Below are 11,095 nucleotides of genomic sequence, written 5' to 3' on the forward strand. Positions count from 1 at the left end.
ATATTTGAAAACTTTAATGGCAAGAGGGGTATTTTTAACGGAAGATATTTTTAGCCCTTTCCCGAAGAGTATTTTTTACCCTTTTCCCTTTAAGAATCGTTCATAAGCCATATAAGCTTAAATTTGATAGCTGAAGAAATTTCATAACCTTAATCATATCTTTTCAAAATTAGCAAATATTCATTATCATGATAAACGGATCTTCCCCTCGAACTAACTTTTATGTGGTTCATTATTACAATTCATGAGTCAATTTTGGAGATTCAATTTCTGCCATCTACATCGTTTGAATATTTTTTATGGCAGCTGAAACCAACAACTAGCTTATTTTTGTATGTGTGCGACCTCAAGCTCGTAAGGAAAGTAATCTTCTACTCTTTATTTGGGAGAACATGGCACATTGATTTGCCTCATTCCAGATTACACCTATTTTCTATCCTTTTCATTTCATCTTACGGTGAAATTTTTGGCCCAATACAACTATCCTTGATTTTTTTTTTAGGTAGAATAGCTTTAGACTCCTTTGAACTTATCGATTTTTATTCGGTGTACACGTAAACTATGCGTTGGCTTAATTACCCCCGAACTTGGTAATATGATATTCTCGACCCCCTAGACGCTGATGTGGCAAAGAGCATGAACACACTCTCTTTTAGGCGCGTGGAAGGATCAAAAATCGAAAAATCAGCTTCCAGGTGGAGTATTTTTCAACTATTAATCGCCATATAATCAATATAATGATTTATTTTTTCCAATTGTGGTTATTTTTGTTTTTTCTTAATATTCATTGCATATTTTATCCCAATTGTATTTTTTTCTTTTTAGATATAATGATTATTTATTTCAACTCTGCATTTTTTTTCTTTTTTTGGATCCAAATCTAAATAACTTAGTTGGAAGTTTAGACGGTGTATTTTCTACAAAAAAAAATTGTGTATTTTTCTTTTCATGCAATTACTATTTATTTCAACTCTGCATTATTTTTGCGGGTCAAATTCTTAAAATATTTGATTGATATTTTATTTATTTCTTTTTAGATACAATGATTATTTGCTTTAACTGTGTATTTCTTCTTTTCTTGACCAAATATATAAAAATAACTTGATTTGAATATCATTATCTTTAGCCAAATAAAAAAAAGTATGATCAACATATTGTTGTTTCAAGTTTTTTTTTCTTTTTTTACAGATTTGGCCCGAAAAAGATGATCTAAATAATTGGTGAATTTAAAAAGGTAAAAAATATATATTTTATCCTTAAAGAATGCCACGTGGACAAAAAATTCATGTGGCAGCGCGTGTGTCACACTTCCATGGGTTGTCAACGTCTGGGGGGATCGAGAGTATTATATTACCAAATTCAGGGGGTATAAGCCGACACATAGTTTAGGTGTACACCGAATAAATATCGACAAGTTCAGGGGGGTCCCAAGCTATTCTGCCTTTTTTTTTAAAACTATACTATCCTATGAGATCGCATTAAAATGAAGAGTTTAAATTTAAATTAACAGTAAATTAAGAAAATCGTCATTTTATTGAACACTTAAAGAAAAAAGTATCATGTAATATTGAAAACCTAGTATAATTTTTTTCTCACTCAAAAGATAATAAGTCGCTTGTCCAAACATTCACTTTATGCTTGAGGACAATTTTCTGTTAAGAATTCATTGAGTATAGACCAGCTCTTTTGGTTTGAACAAATTTCTCTTAATTTTACATCATATCAAACTTCAAATCAAAGCACTGAATTGAGTAATAATATTGCTTGGTGCATGTTGGCGTTACTTGACGACATAGACTATCATGTTTGATATATATCACATCATAATTTAAGTTTTATATGCTTAAGTTTAAGTTGTAAATAAAATACTACTATGAGTTTTCTGTCTAGGCACCTTCATACAATAAGAAATGCATTACTGTTATTTTCTTTCCTCAAAATTATACTAATAATTATTATATAGGTACAACAACAACAACCCAGTGAAATCCCACAACGTGAGGTCTGGGGAGGATAGAGTGTACGCAGACCTTACTCCTACCAAGGTAGGACGACTGTTTCCGAAAGAACCTCGGCTCAATAAAAAAGCATAAAAAGAGGTCAGATAAGGCTAAGAGATTCAAAGCGATATGGAAATGAAATAACGCAAGCGACACAGATAACATAAGATAATCAAAGCACAGGAAATAACAGATAATAGCAGAAATCAGAGCACAAGAAATTATACTGCGATAATGCGACTACTAATAAGAAAGGATAACGAGACTATCTACTAGCCTTCTACCCTAATCTGGGTCCTCCAAACCCTTCTATCTAAGGTCATGTCCTCGGTAAGTTGTAACTGCGCCATGTCGTGTCTAATTACCTCTCCCCAATACTTCTTCGGCCTACCCCTACCTCGTCTGAAACCATCCATGGCCAACCTCTCACACCTCCGCACTGGGGCATCTGTGTCTCTTCTCTTCACATGCCCAAACCATCTCAATCTCGCTTCTCGCATCTTGTCTTCCACTGAGGCCACTCCCACCTTGTCCCGAATATCCTCATTCCTAAACCTGTCACTCCTGGTGTGGCCACACATCCATCTCAACATTCTCATCTCGGCAACTTTCATCTTTTGAACGTGAGAGATCTTAACTGGCCAACACTCCTCCCCATACAACATAGTCGGTCTAACCACCACTTTGTAGAACTTGCCCTTAAGTTGTGGTGGCACCTTCTTGTCACATAGCACTCCGGAAGCAAGCCTCCATTTCATCCACCCTGCCCCAATATGATGTGTGACATCATCATCAATCTCCCCACTGCCTTGCATAATAGACCCAAGATACTTGAAACTGCTTTTCTTCTGGATGGCCTGGGTACCAAGCCTCACTTCCAAGCTAGCCTCCTGAGGTGCTTCACTGAACTTACACTCTAAGTACTCTGTCTTGGTCCTACTCAGCTTAAACCCTTTAGACTCCAAAGTATGTCTCCAACCCTCCAGCTTAGCGTTAACTCCGCTACGAGTCTTGTCGATCAGAACTATGTCATCCGCGAAAAGCATACACCATGGCACCTCACCTTGAATTTGCCGCGTCAATCCATCCATCACCAAGGCAAATAAAAACGGACTAAGAGCTGATCCTTGATGCAACCCCATCACAACTGGAAAGTGCTCTGAGTCTCCTCCTACTGTCCTTACCCTGGTTTTGGCTCCCTCATACATGTCCTTGATCACCCTAATGTACGCCACAGGTACACCTTTAGCCTTCAAGCATCTCCATAGGATCTCTCTTAGAACTTTGTCGTAAGCCTTTTCTAGGTCGATGAATACCATGAGTAAGTCCCTCTTCCTCTCCCTATACTGCTCCACCAGTCTCCTCACAAGATGGATGACTTCTGTAGTTGAGCGTCCCGGCATGAATCCAAACTGATTCTCTGAAATAGACACGCCTCTCCTCACCCTCATCTCCACCACCCTTTCCCACATTTTCATAGTATGGCTTAGCAGCTTGATACCTCTATAGTTGTTGCAACTCTGGATATCTCCCTTGTTCTTGTATAGAGGGATCATTACACTCGGCCTCCATTCTTCGGGCATCATTGCCGTCTTAAAGATGACATTAAACAAACTAGTCAGCCACTCCAAACCTGCCGGGCCCGCGCTCTTCCAAAATTCCCCAGGAATCTCGTCAGGTCCGGTCGCTCTTCCCCTGCGCATCCTACGAACAACACCCTTAACCTCCTCAACCTTAATACTCCTACAATACCCAAAATCGTGACACATTCTTGTATGTTCTAAATCTCCCAACACAATGTCTCTGTCCCCTTCTTCATTCAAGAGTTTGTAGAAGTATGACTGCCATCTCCGTCTAATGAGAGTCTCTTCTACCAATACTTTGCCATGCTCGTCCTTGATGCACTTCACTTGATCCACATCACGTGCCTTTCTCTCCCTCACCTTGGCTAGCCTGAACAATTTCTGATCCCCTCCTTTCTCTTCTAGTTCAGCATAAAGGCGTTCAAAAGCTGCCGTTTTTGCCGTCGAAACCGCCAACTTCGCCTCCTTCCTCGCCATCTTATAAAGTTCCCTATTCGTCCACTTCTCCACCTCATCCTTGCTTTTTATCAACTTCGCATACGCCACCTTCTTTGCTTCCACCTTCCCTTGAACTTCTCCATTCCACCACTAGTCCCCTCGATGCTGACCACGACTACATGTCGAGACCCCCAACACTTCCCTTGCTACCACCCTAATGCAACTAGCCGTCCTATCCCACATACTGGTCGCATCCCCACTACTATCCCAGGCCCCCATATCCTTCAATTTCTCCCCCATTTCCAGGGCACTAGTCGTGATCAAACTCGCCTATCTGATCCTAGGTCGGTCATCCACGACCCTCTTCTTCCTCGTCATCTTGATCCCTAAATCCACCACCAAGAGCTTATGTCGGGTTGTAAGATAGTCGCTCGGAATGACCTTACAGTCTTTGCACAGACCTTTATCATCCTTCCTAAGGAGTAAAAAGTCTATTTGAGTCTTAGCCACCGAACTATGAAAGGTTACCAAGTGCTCCTCCTTCTTTGGGAAACTCGAATTGGCTATCACCAACCCAAAAGCTCTTGCAAAATACAAAAGTGAGACTCCTCCTCCATTCCTGTCCCCGAAGCCAAAGCCTCCATGCACATCATCATAACCTCCCGAAATAGGCCCGATGTGCCCATTGAAATCACCTCTCACGAATAGCTTCTCAGTAGGCGGTATGCCTCTCACTAACTCGTCCAAATCCTCCCCAAAGCGCCTCTTCTCCTCCTCACCTAAGCCCGCTTGCGGCGCATATGCACTAATAATGTTCAAGGTGAGCCCTTCAACGACTACCTTAATCGACATCATCCTATCAGTGGCTCTCCTAACCTCTACCACCTGATCCCTTAATTCACTATCTACTAAAATGCCCACCCCATTTTTATACTTCGACCTACCAGAGAACCACAACTTATACCCGTCTACCTCCCTAGCTTTAGGACCTACCCATTTGGTCTCTTGGACACAAGCTATATTAATCTTCCTCTTCTTAAGAATCTTAACTAGCTCTATGGACTTCCCCGTTAACATCCCAATGTTCCAAGAACCTACTCTCAACCTAGACGCTCCTTTAACCCACTTACCCCTCCTAACCCTCGCCCCCGTCCCAGAATAAGAACATGACCCTAATCTACCATCACTAACCAAAGCCAAGAAAATGAGTATGAACTAATAAATTATTCAAAGGTCTAAAGTCAGCAAAATGTAACTACAAGTATATGGACAAATAATGGATATGGCAACCGGAGGTACCAACTCCAGTTGAACTGAACCTGGTCTCCGCCGAAAAACACTGTTCAACGTCCGAGTTACTGTTCACCGTCGAGTTACTATTCACTGCAGGAATAGTGTTCACAAAGACTTGAAAGGGAGAAGAGAAGGGGGGGGGGGGGGGGGGGGGGAAAGAAAAAAAGAACAAGAAAAGAAAAAGAAAAAAAAAAGGAGAGAGAAAGAGAGGGCTGGCCGGAAAAAGTCAGCGGCGATGGCGCGGCGGTGTTCTGGCAGCGCCAGAAGCAGATAAAAAAAAAGGGAAAAAAGAGAAGAGAAGAAGAAGAGGATAAGAAGAAAAGTAAATCTGGCCGGAAAAGTGGTCGGCGTTACCTGGTCGCCGGCGTCACCTGAACAGTGATAAGGTATGGTCGCTGGACGGGGTGGCGGGGGGGGGGGGGAGGGAGGGATCAGATCTTACCGTTGGGAGAGGAGAGGAGAGAGAAAGCAGAACCAACATCATAATGCTATATAGTAAGATAGCAAATTGATGGATAAATAGTGTTGGGCTAAAAAAACTCAAAAATACTTTTAAAATGATATGATTGTCCGTTTTAGATTAAGAGCATGTTTGGCCTAGCGGCTAAAAATTGCTTACTTTAAGAAATGTTTTTTAAAAAAATACCTTTGATGAAAAGCAGTTTGTGTTTGGTTAATTCATTTGAAAAGTGTTTTTGACTGTTTTTAAAAAGCAGATTGTGTTTGGCCAATCTTCTTAAAAAAGTGCTTTTGAGTGTCATTATCAATGAACATTTACTATCAAGATTATTTTACAGAGAGAAATTATTTTAAAAATTCATTATGAAACATTTTAATTAAGTTTTTTTAAATTAATTAAAATTTAAAAGTACATATTAATTTTTTTAATTAATATAATACATATATAAATAAAAAATATTAAATATTGATATAATATCAACACGATGATTTAACTATACTAAAAATCTATAGCCAAAATAAAATTCAAAATCCTTCCACAAATTATAGACATACGTGAAAGCTAACTTTATACTACGTAAAACAAAACAAAAAAAGAATTATTAATTAAAAATTAATGAATTAATGTGGGATATACTTGGTAATATGTATTTATGGTAGGGATATTTTTGTCTTGAAAAAATAATTTTCTACTTCTGGTTTTTTCAAGAAGCAAAATTTTTCTGCTTCTCCTCAACCGGAGAAAACTGCTTCTGCTTCTACTTAAAATCAGTTCTAGTAGTTGGTCAAACACCTCAAATATCCCAAAAAAGTGTTTTTTCTCAACAAAAAAAAAGAGAGGCACTTTTGGCCTCAAAATCGCTTGGCCAAATAGGCTCTAAGCCCCCATGGTTTTCCCCGAAAATATTGTTACACACCCCATAATCGCCACCAAAGCACATTGGCTTTTTTTTTTTTTTTGTATGTGTGTACAGATCTTCGAAGCTACGAATAAATGTAATAAAGCAGTCAATCGACGAATAAAGACACTAAGTTGGGCCCTACATCATCACTCTGTAATCTCCATACTCATCTCATCACGTCATTGGCTCAATACCAATAATTATTGAGTTAAAACAGTCTAAAAATGCTCTTAATAACACAATGTGATATTGATTGCTTTTGATTAAGTCTGTTTGGTTTTCCTTACCAGGCTCACATTATTAAAAATATCCTTATAAGTAGCTTCTATTTCATTTCAGTTATTAATACGGTGACTTTGTTCACGTACCATTAAATTGACCACTACAAAGCAAAAACCGAAAACGGAAAAGAAGGTTACAAAAAAACTAAAAGTAATACCACGCAATGAGATCGGTTGGTATTCACGCGTGAATAGATCATTTAATAACTAATCACAGAACTAATTATTATAGTTGATTGATTACTTCCTATCTGTTTTTCTATTCTTTAGAAGTTGACTTGAATCATCCAACTAATTTCCCCCAGTCAATTATTAGTGGAGGACTAGACTTCGAACGGATCAAAATAAAATTTAACAAAATGAATAAATAAAGATAGAAGAGGGAGACGTGTAACTTGCCTTCGAATGTGATTAAAGAAAGACGGGTCAATTAAATTTGGGGTCTATTATAAATTATTTTATAATTCATATCAATTTTTTCAGAATTTTTTTGTTTTTACATATAAGAGATTTAAAATAAATCACAAATATTTTGCAGGATTAATTAAATCGTAAAAGGTTGTGATGAACCCGTTATTGTCTTTTTTATGGTTATGTTACGTTATAAAAGTTTTAAAATACCTAAAACAAATGAGTAAATGGACAAACCTTGATGGTGGTCATTGCATATGATGTCTGCATAATTATCAATGTTAGAATTAAAATTAGCTGCCCTTGTTCGATCTGAACTATAGTTATTGATCATATCTTTTTTTAGGGTTCCGCACATCAATGGAAGAAATTCTCCTGTGGAAATAAATAATCTTCTAATGGACTGTTTCAGTGTCGCTATCATGCTAACAAAACCTTTGTTTCAATCTTGACCTTTTCTATTTGTCCTTTTTGTTTTTATATTTTTGGACGGTTGTGGTCTTGTGGACATTGATTTGATGATTCGATCCAAAATTTTGGTCCACAATTTTAGTGAGAGTGCCAGAATATAATAGGGGAATTGAAATATCATTTTTACAACTATTATGTCAAGTCTTTGGTTCGTCAAGATATCAAGAAAATAGTTTGAGACAAGTTTTTGCGTTTCGTTTTTACTTGTTCAATATATTAGAATTTTTTTTCAAAAAGTTTCTTGTCCATTTTCTCAAATCAAAAGAGAATTTTTTTTTTCAATTTTACATTTATCATTAAGTAACCACTAAGTAAATAAAAAAGTGAGCCTTTGTACTTTAATTATCTTATTTATCTATGGTAGTTAATGCTCCTTTCTACCATGACTTCCTCGCTTTTGTTATTTCTCGTTTTCATATTGTTTTTGATATGCTTGTCCCTATCTGACCTTTTGTCTTATTTTCCTCTTTTGAGCCGAGGGTCTTTCGGAAACAGCCGCCCTACCTTTTAAGATGGGGGTTAGGTCTGCGTACACTCTACCCTCCCCAGACCTCACATGGTGGGATTCTACTGGGCTTGTTGTTGTAAGTAAATCAAAAAGTCTATTAATTTTTCATCTTGGGATTAAACATTTTTTTTGCACGGATTGCCCTTATTTTGGGCTGGTCTTTAAATTTTGCCCCTCATATTCGTGGTCTTTAAATTTTGCCCCCCATATTGCTAGTCTTTAATTTTTGCCCTTCGCGTTGCAATCCTGAGCTTCGCGCAGAATCATGAGATTCTGGGTTTGAAACCCTGCTCAAGCATAAATTAAAAAAAAAATCGCAAAGCAAGGTTTGAGTAATTCTAAAAAAACAAAAATCTAATAAATAGGGGTATTTAGTAAACTCCACATTATATTTATTAATTTTTAATTGGTGTAATTTTTGCTAAGATGACACTTATTTTGAGACAGATGGACTATTAGAGTTTCGTCTCTATTAATTTAGTTAACTATATTTCGCCTTTAACTTAATTGAATGAACTTCCTTTTTCTTCGCAAACAAGTCAGCTTAACTATTACAACAATAACATACCCAATATCCCACAAGTCAACTTAGCTAATGAAAAATTGAACAGAATTTAAATATTGGAAGGCATTTGTGCAAATGTCCCCTTCGACACCACTAAGAGTTGTTCAGATTGAGAGACTGGTTAATTTAGAGATAATAAAAACAATGCAAAGAGTTTTCAGTTGTCGGTGATATGGGATCATTTCAAACATCAACTAATTCCACTTTGTGTTTTTCTCCCTTTTAGGTGAAGCCTAAAACAATCCTTTCATTTTTAAATTGTTTCGACCCTTTTGTCCACAAAAAAATGTGATACCATGAATAGGAGAAAAAGGATAAACAGCTATTCACCCCATAAAAGATTAAAATTACATATGTTTCGCTTGAAATTGTAGATCACTTAGGGAAAAAAATTAAGGATAGATGTCAAAATGGACTGACTCAACTGGGAAAATGAGCTAAACAAGCTCTTTGAGAGTGAAATGTAAAAAAAGGGATTTCTATTTCTTTTATCTTTTCTTTTGTTATAAATATTTAATTAAGGGCCCTCTAAGTTTTTTTAATTTACATAAAAACCCCTAAGTTTTTTAAATTTACACAAAAACCCAAAAATAAAAGTACTTTTTACAAAAAAAAAAAAAAAAAAAAACTGTACGTTTTTCTCTTAAAAAATACGCAAGCAACTATTGGTTGCTTAAACAACTCCTTGTTGCTTATACAATAACCTTGTATCTCATTAAAACTAGGTAAACAACTAGTAGTTGTTTAAATAAATAAAGATTGCTTATAATAAACAACACGAAGTTGTTTAAGCAACTCATTATTGCTTATACATGAACTCAATTGGAAATTAATTGATTGATCACAAATGAAAATTAACTAATATAAAAACCTTGCTTCTTGTAAAAATTAGTCATTTGATGAGTGATTAAATCCAATTTATTAATTTTATCATCAATTAATTGACTATACTAATAGTTTAAACAAAAATTTACTGATCCAGTGATAATGGAATCAATGTTGTTTGATTATATGAATATTTGAACATCAACTTATTGACTTGATAACAATTAAATATCAAACGAGTCATTCAATGAGTTATTAAACCCAACTTATTAATAATATCATAATTGATCGCAAAATTGATTGACTCTACTAATAGTTTAACAATAACTTACTGATCTAGTGATAATGGAATGAATGTTGTTTGATTATATGAATATTTGAACATCAACGTATTCACTTGATAACAATTAAATGTCAAACGAGTCGTCCAATGAGTGGTTAAACCCAACTTATTAATAATATCACAATTGATCGCAAAATTGATTGACTCTACTAATAGTTAACAATAACTTATTGATCTAGTGATAATGGAATCAATGTTGTTTGATTATATGAATATTTGAACGTTAACGTATTCACTTGATAACAATTAAATATCAAACGAGTCGTTCAATGAGTGGTTAAACCCAACTTATTAATAATATCACAATTGATCGCAAAATTGATTGACTCTACCAATAGTTTAACAATAACTTACTAATCTAGTGATAATGGAATCAATGTTGTTTGATTATATGAATATTTGAACATCAACGTATTCACTTGATTGTTATAAGTTGATGTTCTAATATTCATATAATCAAACAACATTGATTCCATTATCACTGGATCAGTAAATTTTTGTTTAAACTATTAGTATAGTCAATTAATTGATGATAAAATTAATAAGTTGGATTTAATCACTCATCAAATGACTAATTTTTTACAAGAAACAAGGTTTTTATATTAGTTAATTTTCATTTGTGATCAATCAATTAATTTCCAATTGAGTTCATGTATAATCAATAATGAGTTGCTTAAACAACTTCGTGTTGTTTATTATAAGCAACCTTTATTTATTTAAACAACTACTAGTTGTTTACCTAGTTTTAATGAGATACAAGGTTATTGTATAAGCAACAAGGAGTTGTTTAAGCAACCAATAGTTGCTTGCGTATTTTTTAAGAGAAAAACGTACAGTTTTTTTTTTTTTTTTTTGTAAAGGGTTTTTGTGTAAATTAAAATTTTTTAGGGACTTCTGTGTAAATTAAAAAAAACTTAGAGGGATAGAGTCCCTTTTACCTAATTTTTAAAACTTGAGTCCTAAATTCTTAAATAAGTAACTCAAAAGTCTCTTTTAATAAAATGCCCCAAGTTACT

This window comes from Lycium barbarum, chromosome 10, assembly GCF_019175385.1.
Source record: "Lycium barbarum isolate Lr01 chromosome 10, ASM1917538v2, whole genome shotgun sequence".
NCBI classification, from domain to species: Eukaryota; Viridiplantae; Streptophyta; class Magnoliopsida; order Solanales; family Solanaceae; genus Lycium; species Lycium barbarum.